At 36.3% G+C, this 11,931-nt stretch overlaps 1 long non-coding RNA gene across 1 annotated transcript; it reads left to right on the top strand.

Annotated features, from left to right (window-relative positions):
- Positions 1-958: 958 nt before the first annotated feature.
- On the top strand, positions 959-2,126 carry LOC128178622 (uncharacterized). Its single transcript, XR_008242980.1, has 3 exons — positions 959-1,304; positions 1,493-1,608; positions 2,028-2,126. It is a non-coding gene; the product is annotated as an uncharacterized LOC128178622 (long non-coding RNA).
- Positions 2,127-11,931: the final 9,805 nt, after the last annotated feature.

Genomic DNA, 11,931 nt, shown 5'->3' with positions numbered 1-11,931 from the left:
TTCGTAAATGTCCGATATGCAATGTCAACCCGTGCACGCACGGGGTTAAGGTCTAGTCTGTTAATAAATATACTAGAATGGTTTCATACTGGGCAAAATTGTTCACCCGGTCAGAAAATAAAATTGTTCATATACTTTACAAATATTTATTGATTTAATGTAATAATGACATTTCTAAGAACCCATGGATTGATTGTATACATTTTTTTTTTAATAAGTGTGATTTTTTCAAACATTTGGAATGAACAATGTATTGTAAATGTTAATTAGATTACAAATGATGTCAAGCAAAGGCTTAAAGACCAGTTTGTGCAGAAATGGTAGGCTCCACATAATACAGCGACACAAATCTAAATATCGAATTAATAAATATATTAATCCGAACCTCTGTTTTTTTTTTTGGGGGGGGGGGGAGGGAAGGGTTGGCAAGAAATAAGAAAATATCGTTATTTTAAATATCCTATGTATGGTTGTTCAATGTTTGCTTAATATTGTCCAATTCATGGTTAAATAACTAATTACTGCTTTAATTCGCTTATTTTCTATGTTTAAACAAATTCACTAATTTCTTTTCAATGATTAAGCTAGAGGAAAACAGAAAAGTTAAAAAAAATATTGACACATGTATACTCGGGCCATAATTGACGCGATTCGAAGGGTGTGCAATGCATTGTGAAATCACCTTATTAGAGATATCGATAACAAAAATAGGTCTGTTGAATTAATGATTTTAAACATATTCTATTGGCTTGATGAAATATACAGTAAAACACGCTTATAACAAAGTGCCAAAGACGGGTGATTTTACTTCGTTATAAGCGTAATTCGTTATATCCATTATGTTTACAACACACAATAAAGTCACGGGGAAAGAAAGGCATTTCGTTGAAAGCGTCAATTCATTATAAACGTGTTCGCTATAACCGTGTTTTACTGTATTCTTGAAATTAATTCTTCTTAAGGTGGAAGGCTACATCGTCAAAACATGTCTGACTTCCGTTCGAAACGCCATTGTGTTCCGGATTGATAACATTATGTCGTGGTACAAAATAGCTATACACCGTTTAATTGAACTCTTCTAACTAAGGAGGTGAGATAGGAATGAAATCATCAAAACGCTTAGAAAATATGTCAATTTTCTTCCTGTTTAAAGCTTTTAACTAACATTGATTATCAGCTGTTTGTACGGAAAACGTGGAATCTAAATAATATACCATTTCCCTGCTCTGCTGCTATTGGCAACACATTTTTGTCATGTCATCTGCAACAGACGATCATACATATGTGGCGGTTTATCGATATAGGTAAGCAGATGTCAATTTTTCATTTAAACTATATATGTATGATGAATATAAAACGAAAGTACCGTAGTACGATCTCTTGAATTGATCCTAACTTCCCAAATTAAAAAAAAAAAACATTTGCAGTAAAAGACTTTCACTGAAACTTTGACATTAAACTAATGTATTTTGATTAAAATTGATACAACTAGGTAGCAATAGCAGTGGAAGCCCGGATTTGCAAGCCAAATGAGGGAAAGACATAATTCTGAAAAGGAGCATGTTTTTCATTTCCACACATGCATGTGTATCACTATGGACATCTAATGTATGTATTGATATGCGTATGGTTGTTGTTTATAATTGCTATTGTATATAAAAAAGTAAAAGGCAATTTATAATATAATTAACTACTTATATTTTGTTCTGAAGAGTTAAATATATATATAAATGCATTTATCAATAATATGATTTTTCAGCTTCAAACATTATCATAAGCACAACTTATCTTATATCTACATATTTAGCATAAACTTGTTCCTTTTTTAATTTTTCTTCGTAATTTTTATTAATTAAAAAATTGATCCCAAGACATTTGAGACCATGTAAAATAAAGAAAGACAACTCTTAAACAGGATCTTTCATACCAAGATTTTTGCAAGAATTAAGTATTTCCTTTAATTTTTCAATTTCATTCAATTTCTTTTCTTCATCCCATTTACCAACGAATATTGTTTATATTTTCAGGTTTTTGTGGGATTTTGTCCAGCAGTTTGCCTTAAAAGAATTTTTTTATATTTTAGTTTCATATTTATGTGGATTCCAATAAAAATCATACAAACTTCATTCATGATTTTTTTGTTTTTCATTTCTAAACTTAATAACATTTCACTTTCATAAGAATTTTAAAACAGGAATGTTTAAAAATTTGATTAATAAGGGGTTATCTGGAACCAGACTAATATTTTAAAAATTCTCTAGAAAATAGTGTATTGTATTTTGAGGTATATTATTGTTGAATACTGTGCATAGTATTGGTAACAAATGCATGCAACAAAAATCTCCTACACTTATTTGGTGTAGAGATCCACCTTAATATTATTCTTAATATTTCAGCAAGTGTGATTGTGTCACTAAGCAGGATTAATTTTAAACAATGTACTGAACATAAATGTAACCAATGTGCGTAAACTCTCTCTCTCTCTCAATCATAACATCAATCATAACCACATAAATATAAATGACAAGTTTCTATCTTTCTATTTACAGATATGTGTATCTATCTATCTATATATCTATCTATCTATCTATCTGTTTGCGCATGTGCATAGGCTCGTTTCCAAATACGTAAGTCTAGTCTTAACTTAGTCCGATACTAGTATAAAATTTACGGCCAGGCGTACTCCTCTTAGTGAAACGCAACGCCGGACTAAATTTTGACGTACGCCCCAAAGCCTAACTTAAGTTTCGTCGTATCTTACGCCTTTTAGTGAAATGGATCCCTATTGGATGTGCATATACTTAAGATTAAACAAGAGAAATTTGAAAATAAATCCAGCAAATTACATGTAGGTACGTGTAATTTAAATTCGGTATTCTTATACTTTAGGTGAAAAGGGGAAAAAAATTGACTTGATGGAATCGATCCAGCGACCGCAAAATCAAAAAGACCTATAATCTAATGTTCAGTACAAATATCACGTCTAACCAAAATTAATTCCATGTGAACGTGTTCTACAAATCCCTTAAAATATAATTTCTTTGGTTTAAAGTAGTTCAAACAGTCAAATATCCAACTTTTTATTGCACACTAACTATTTTACAATATATCCATTGCAAAACCTGAAAACATTAATGATGTGTAAATAATTAAAACCCTTTTTGCATAGCAATTGTGTAAATTGCGTTTCTTTAAATGTATTTTAACTAAATATTCTGAAATTGAGAAGCCTGATGTTAGCAAAAGCTCTAAATTAGAGGCGAAATCGTATATTAAGAGCGTTATAACTCTTTGACACAGCTTTCGTAACCTTCATATTCAGAATGTGATTAAGAACAGTGTCAGTAGTTGCAGTAATTCTGTAATGAAAATTCCTTTGATTATGTAAATAGAGCAATCAGGGTCAATCAAATATATTCAATCATAAGCTATTCCTTGGGTGTGGTTAACTGTCTTAAACGTTTTGATGACCCTGCGATGAGTCAGCAGAATTGACGTAGGGTATAAATAGGAAGCGCGTCTGCGCATAGGAGTTAGTCTGCTGATAGACGCAGAGGAGAGAAGACCTCAGAGAGCAGAGATACAGCGATTGTAGTAGGTACGCTTTATGTTTCATTTGCGGGACCCCAAAATACTGCGGGTGGACCATTTGAAACATTACGGTATATCATATAGTCCGGGAGTATAGGCTCAGAAATAAATAAGTTCGGACTAGGTTCAGCACAGGGTCTGAAACGGTGGTCTGAAACAGTGGTTTCAGACCAAGTGTTGTACAAGGATAGCTGAAGGAAAATAATTAGTTATAAATCAGTTAGAATCATCGTGTTTGATTTAATTTGATGAAAAGTGTTTAAGAGTTGATTTTACTCCAATTATTTAAAAACGTAGGAAACGTTTAGGGAAAATTCTTATCCGTGGTTTGAACCCACATTACACGTTACAAATTTTTGGTGGCAGCGGTGGGATAATTCAAACCAACTTGATTATCTTTTCATTGTGATTAGGTTTATAGCGTTTCAAACTATTGTAGTTTTAGATAGAATTTTGTTTGTTCATATTTACTTTTCATGTTTTAAACAAGTTATTAAGAGATATTCATACAGATTTAAATAATAAAAATATCATGGATAAGATAGATGAAGAAATCAGTTTTCTTGAGGAGAGAATTAAGGAGCTTTCTAATGAAAGCATGAAGATTAAAGAACACAGGGCACAGTCAACGCCTGGGACTGTGAGAGATTCAGGAATTGGAGCGTCTGGACGTGGTGTAGAACATACTACGGAAGAAAACTATGATGCCAAAGGTGCAAGACCTAAAACTAAGATGTATGCCAAGACAGAAGATTCGTTTGAACTTTACGATAGAAAAGACAGGGTTCAAAAGCAAACATCGTCGATGTATTTAGATACGCCAGACTATATGCCAAGAAATATAACAACTCGTAGAAACAGGGATGTGCCGCAGGCTCGCACGTATGATGAGCAAGGGAATACAGATAAGCCTGGTAAGCTGAAACCAGCAACATACGATGGTTCAACATCATGGGTGGATTATAAATCACATTTTAATGCGTGTGCTTGTTTGAACCATTGGTCCGAGGCTGAAAAGGGAATGTATCTGGCTGTTTCCCTTAGAGGTCAGGCTCAAGGAGTGCTTGGAAACCTGGCTGAAACATTACAGATGAATTTCAGGGCACTATCAAAAGCTCTAGAAGAGAGATTTTCCCCAGCCAACCAAACGGAACTATATAGAGCTCAGCTCAGAGAAAGAAGACAAAAAGCTAGTGAGACGATATCACAGCTCGGACAAGATGTCAGACGATTGACACGGCTGGCCTATCCTACTGCCCCAGCGGATGTTTGTGAAACTCTCGCCAAAGAGTATTTCATTGATGCTCTTACAAGCGCAGACATGCGTCTGAGGATAAAACAATCCAGGCCACATGATCTCAACGATGCTATAAGACACGCAGTAGAGCTTGATGCATTTATTGGTGCAGAACGTAAAAAGTATGAAGAAACCGGATTTCTAAGAGAAGTTGGGGATCAAATTAAGCCTGAACCAAAGCGGGAAAGTTTGGAGGAAACTGTCGGTTCAATGAAGGAGATATTGGTTAAACTGCAGAAAGAAATTAATGATTTGAAACATGAACAGAAGGGATCTCATAGAACCGACAATGTGCCAGTAAATCCTATGAAGTGTTACAATTGCGGCAAACCTGGTCATATAAAGAGAAATTGCAGACTTAACCAGTCAAACAGAAAAAATGATCAGAAGTTTCCACTACTGAACAAGAACAAGGTTGACAAACCTAGTGAAAGGAAATCCGGCAGCTCCGGACATTTCAAAAAGGCAACGCATAGAATGAGAAAACCAACTGCAACACGTGGGTACCAAGGAAGCATTGGCGTTCAAAGAAATGCTAATGAACCAGGAATGTATGTCAGAGGAAACATAAATGATATTCCTGCCATGACGTTAGTTGATACAGGGGCTACAGTTACACTAGTGTCTCGGGAAAAGTTTGAAGCGATAAATAAAAAGTGCAAAATTGAATTAGCTGAAACGAATCAAAGTATTCTATCAGCGTCTGGTACGCCTCTTCAAATTTACGGTAAAGCACTTGTCAAATTTATGTTTGGCAACAAAATATTATATCAGACAACACTGGTTGCTGACATGACTGTTGATGCTGTTCTGGGCCTTGATTGTTTGAAGGCTAACAAGGGCATAATTAATTTGCAGGACAGAACACTGACCTTAGGAGATGAAACTCACTCACTAGAGTTTGAGGGGAGAATTGGATGCTTTAGAATTGTAGCACTTGAAACTGTATCCATACCATCCAAAATGGAAATTGTTACAAAAGGAAAAGTTGTAGTTCCAGAGAATGAAGAGATGCACTTAGATGTTGGAGTAGTGGAACCAGCAGAAACGTTTTTGAGTTCTGGCAGAGGATTGGTTGGAAGAACAGTAGTGAAAGGTAGTTCTACTGTTCCAGTAAGACTCTTTAATCCGTCTGACAACAATGTTATCATCCACACGGGAACAACGGTTGGGCAATTGTCACCCATAGACCGTATAATAGAGGAAAATTACCAAGCTACAATGGGAGTTGAGAAACTGCCTGAACATTTAGAGGAGTTGTATAGAAGGACTAGCCAGAATATGAGCAAAACAGAAGCAGGTGCAGTCAAAACACTCCTAATAAAGTATGCTAATCTATTTACAAAATCCGATAAAGACATGGGAAGAACAGGACTTGCTAAACATAGCATTGACACCGGTGATCACAAACCCATCAAGGAAGCTCCTAGACGACTCCCAGAACACATGAATACAGAAGTAGAAAAGCATGTGAAGGAAATGATGGAGAACAAGATAATAGAACCATCAAACAGTCCTTGGGCTTCTAGAGTGGTGCTTGTGAAAAAGAAGGATGGTTCTACACGATTTTGTGTAGACTATAGGCGTTTGAATGCTATAACTGAAAAAGACGCCTATCCAATTCCACGCATTGATGAGACCCTGGACCAACTGGCAGGGTGTAAATGGTTTTCAACCCTCGATTTACACTCAGGCTATTGGCAGATTGAGATGGAGCCAAAAGACAAAGCCAAGACAGCATTCGTCACTCGAAATGGGCTATATCAATTCAATGTCATGCCTTTCGGGCTGTGTAACGCCCCAGCAACTTTCGAGAGGCTAATGGAGTTAACATTACAAGGGTTGCACTGGGACATTTGTCTCATCTATTTAGATGATGTCATTGTATATGCAAAGACATTTGATGAAATGAAGACTAATTTGTCGAGAGTCTTCGACAAACTTGCAGCAGCTGGACTAAAACTGAAGGCGAAAAAGTGCGCGCTATTTTCACGAAGTGTTGATTACCTAGGACATGTTGTGTCTGAACATGGTATTTCCACAGACCCAAAGAAGACCGAAGTTATTAAGAAATGGCCCCAACCTTGTAATGTAACAGAACTAAGATCCTTCATTGGTTTCTGTAGCTATTATCGTAAATTCGTTCCAAACTTTGCAGTTTTGGCGAAACCATTACATGCTTTGACAGAGAAGGGAACAAAATTCATTTGGTCTAGCGATTGTCAAAAGTCGTTTGAAACTTTGCGAAATAGGTTAATCAGTGCACCCATTCTTGCACATCCAGACTTCACAGAACCATTTATTTTGGACACTGATGCCAGCGACATGGCTATGGGCGCTGTGTTGTCACAAATACAAGATGGGGAAGAAAAAGTGATTTGCTATGCAAGTCGCTGTTTAAGCAAAGCAGAACGAAAATATTGTGTCACACGTAAGGAACTTCTGGCCATCGTCCATTTTGTGAAACATTTCAGACATTATTTGTACGGAAAGCCATTCTTAATTAGAACAGACCATAGTTCATTACGATGGTTATTGAACAAGAGAGATTCTGAAGGTCAACTTGCTAGATGGATCGAAACACTTTCTTCTTATGAATTCGAAATTCAACATAGACCAGGGAAAATGCACACGAATGCAGATGCTTTGAGCCGAATGCCATGTAGACAATGTGGAAAGGATAACTGCAATGGCAAAAACCTTATTAGCAAAGGGCAATTTAGATCAGTCTTCGAAGAAAAGTATACAGCCAGCACGTCAGTGCAAGAAAGTCAAGAAGCAGATAAAGACATAGCTTTAGTCAAGTCTTGGCTAGAAGCAAATGAGAGACCATTGTTCGAAGATATAAGAAGTGCAGGATATTTTCTGAAATCACTATGGAGTCAATGGAAGAGACTGAAACTAGTAAATGGAATTGTATGTAGACAATGGACAGTGTTCGAGACAAATGACGAAATACTCCAGCAAGTTATTCCTCTTTCTGACAGAAGAACGATTTTGAGACTATGTCATGATGAAAGAAACTCGGGACATCTTGGAGTGCATAAAACGTTGGCAAGAGTTAGGCAAAGGTTCTACTGGCCTGGGTTGCAACAAAATGTTAGACAATATGTCACAGGCTGTGATATTTGTATGAAGCGGAAGAATCCAAACAAAAAAAAGATAGCACCGATGCAGATAGTTCCATCAGGAACGCCTTTAGAGCGCATAGCAGCTGATATTCTCGGCGAACTTCCAGTTACAGAAAATGGCAACAGATATATTTTAGTAGTCTCAGACTACTTTACCAAGTGGACGGAGGCTTTTCCTATGCCAAACATAGAGGCTAAGACCGTGGCTAAATTGATTGTAGAGGAAGTTATTTTAAGGCTTGGGACACCTAAAATAATACATTCTGACCAAGGCAGGCAATTTGAATGTGAACTTTTTAGGGAAGTGTGTAAACTTTTAAACATTCAGAAAACGAGAACCACTGCCTACCATCCCCAGTCTGATGGGATGGTAGAAAGGTTCAACCGAACCTTAACAAGTATGCTTAGCGCATACGTACAGGAAAATCAAAGAGATTGGGACACACATATTCCCTATATTATGATGGCATATAGGTCAGCTGAGCATGAATCGACAGGTTTTACATCTAACATGCTTATGCTAGGAAGAGAAACGTCTTTGCCATTGGATTTGCAGTTTGAGATGCCGGAGCCTCTAAAAGAAATGAGTCCAAATGAATGGGCTTGGACTCTAAGAGAGAGAATAGAGAGAACTCACAATTTTGTTCGTCAATACACAGAAGCTGCTATGAATAGACAGAAAAACTATCATGACATGAAGATGTCTTGGGAGAAATTCAAACCAGGGGACCAAGTTTTTGTTTATTTCCCACAAAAGAAAATAGGTTGTTCTCCGAAACTCACTTCATTTTGGCGCGGGCCATTTGAAGTCCTTGAAAAATGGTCCGATGTTCTCTACGCTGTTAACTGTGGAAGAAAAGGAGAAAGGCAGATCATACATTGTGATCGTTTACGCAAAAAGAGGGATCAAACTCTCAGAGGAGAGGATACTGGATTAATTACCGAGCTGTTAGACAGTTATACTGAAACAGATGAAGGAGAGCAAGAAACTGATAAGATTGTAGAGAGTGTTGATGAACTTGTCGAGTCTACCATGGCCAGGCCTAAAAGAAAATGTGGCCGTCCGAAGTGGTTAGAGGACTATGAGTCCTATTAAGTTGTGTAAAACTTTATTATTAAGTAATAAACCTGTTATTTTTTTTTTTTTTATTTTGTAGAAAATGCCGAACCTGAAAGTTACAAAGGCTAAAATTAGAAATCATTGTCCATTGTGTGAAGGTGAAGTTGTTGATAACCAATGGCCTGAACATTTAATGAGATGCACGGGAGGCAAGTTTCCTTGCAAAACGTGTGGAAAATTGTTCAAGAAGAAAGAATATTTGATCAGAAATGAGAAGAAATTCCATGAGAAAGAATCAGTCAATCAGAATGACAATGGTGTTGACAGCGGCGATGAGGGGTGGCTTACACAGGACCCAGGTGATTTGCTTGGACAGGTATCCAGTACAGATGACAGTTCCAGTGACGAGGGAGTCGAGTCCTGTGAAGAAAATTCAGAGGGGATCAAAGAGCAGTCTCAAGTAGCGTCAAATGAAGATAAGGGTGAAAGTGAGAAAGAGAAGCATAGTGCGAAACCAGAGAGCCGTAGTCCCTTGGAAAAGGGTAGAGTTGTGCGAAAGCGTACAGAACCAGCTCCAGTGTTTGCACCAAAGAGGTCAACACCATTGGTTTCAACCCAAAGCAGCGGGGTCTGTCCATCTTCCGTTCCGAAGTTCAGTTTTGGAAAAACGTACAAGTCGTCGAGCACACAGACGGAGAATCAGTCTAGTGATGGACAAAAGAGAGTTTTGAACAGGCAGAAACCTGTTATGCTTCTAGAACATTTTGTTCTGTTGAATAACTTTATCGAAAATGTATTATAAAAAAAAAAAAAGAGTTCGTATTTTGTTTTACTTCATATGCAGGGTCGCATATATTTCGGAGGCGTGGGTAATGTAATGAAAATTCCTTTGATTATGTAAATAGAGCAATCAGGGTCAATCAAATATATTCAATCATAAGCTATTCCTTGGGTGTGGTTAACTGTCTCAAACGTTTTGATGACCCTGCGATGAGTCAGCAGAATTGACGTAGGGTATAAATAGGAAGCGCGTCTGCGCATAGGAGTTAGTCTGCTGATAGACGCAGAGGAGAGAAGACCTCAGAGAGCAGAGATACAGCGATTGTAGTAGGTACGCTTTATGTTTCATTTGCGGGACCCCAAAATACTGCGGGTGGACCATTTGAAACATTACGGTATATCATATAGTCCGGGAGTATAGGCTCAGAAATAAATAAGTTCGGACTAGGTTCAGCACAGGGTCTGAAACGGTGGTATGAAACAGTGGTTTCAGACCAAGTGTTGTACAAGGATAGCTGAAGGAAAATAATTAGTTATAAATCAGTTAGAATCATCGTGTTTGATTTAATTTGATGAAAAGTGTTTAAGAGTTGATTTTACTCCAATCATTTAAAAACGTAGAAAACGTTTAGGGAAAATTCTTATCCGTGGTTTGAACCCACATTACACGTTACAATTCTTTGTTATTCAATTGAAAATTGTTAGAACAAAAATGTTAACTAAAGAAACAGTTCTCTGCCAGACTGGCTTTAATTAAGCTTAGAAATAAAGTATGTTAACTGAATATGAATTGCTTTTATACAAAGAAACAAAACCTCTAAACACCACTCCTAATTAATCCAAACTAAACTTCTCAATTAAATTTAGAACATTATACCAAGAACACTGTAATTAGTTTATCTCCCACGACTGTGATAGTATAGAATAATATAATTAAATCAGTTTTCACAATGTGACCATATCAATCCTTCACAAGGGCTCCGAAGCCCTGTCGTAGGGGTCATGGATTTCACATTTTAAATAGAGGGTTCCATAAGTATGAAACCCATGCACTATGTTTATCTCGAATATATAAGAAAACAGAAAAGAATATTTTCTAAGTTTATATATATTTTCACTTTATGGCCATATTGGCCCCGCCTTATGGTTTGAACCCCTGACACAAGGATAATGAATTTCACAATTTTGATATATGGCCTTATTGAAATTATAACTACGCATTCAGTTTTTTTCTCAACATGTGTGAGAGATGGAATATTTTTTTTAATTTAGCCTTTTTGACATATCAAGCCTCGCCCAAAAGGTTTAATATGATAATAATTTTCACAATATTTATTTCAATTATCTCAGAGAAGCTCTACAACAACCAATAGGACAATGACAATCCAAGGAGGTAAAATTATGTAGGAACAAATTTTTTTCGCAATAGGTTATCAGAGTGACTCCCGTGACCTATAAAGGCTTCATGAAATAGGAAAACGCGTTTTAAACATCAGCTTTGGGCTGACTACAGATTTCATCATTCTACAAAAATTAAAATATACTGTTTCGCATGGGAAAACGGCAATGGACAACTACATAAAATATATAAATGTAAAATATTCATTATAAACTCATCAACGTTTATAGCTAATTTTTAAGTAACTGACCAAATAAATTCATATAACCATTTTTGTATTATTTCGAAAATAAAAAATGAAAACATTTAATAAACTCCTCAACATTCAAGGAGGCTTTGCAAGGAGTAGAAACTCATTTCAAACACAAATACCCATCAGCAATGGGCTGACTACATGTTTCATCATCAAATATAACGACCATTTGGAGAAACTGAAAACTGCTGTTTTGCAGAGGAATAAAAGAGAGCAGTGGGCAAAAAACAAATTTGATCAAGCATAAACACATATAACTGTAAAAATAATGATTATGTTCACCTCAATATCAATTGCTGAATTTATACAAAGAACCAATACATAAATTCACAAATCTTACTAAATCAATTATTTCCATTATTCGTACTTTCGAACTCTGACGAAAATCAGAACCCATTTCTTCAACATTCAACTAAGGCT

Source organism: Crassostrea angulata, chromosome 3 (genome assembly GCF_025612915.1).
Source record: "Crassostrea angulata isolate pt1a10 chromosome 3, ASM2561291v2, whole genome shotgun sequence".
NCBI lineage: Eukaryota > Metazoa > Mollusca > Bivalvia > Ostreida > Ostreidae > Magallana > Magallana angulata.
Note: the sequence above shows the minus strand (reverse complement) of the source record. Positions and strands in the feature narration are given on the sequence as shown.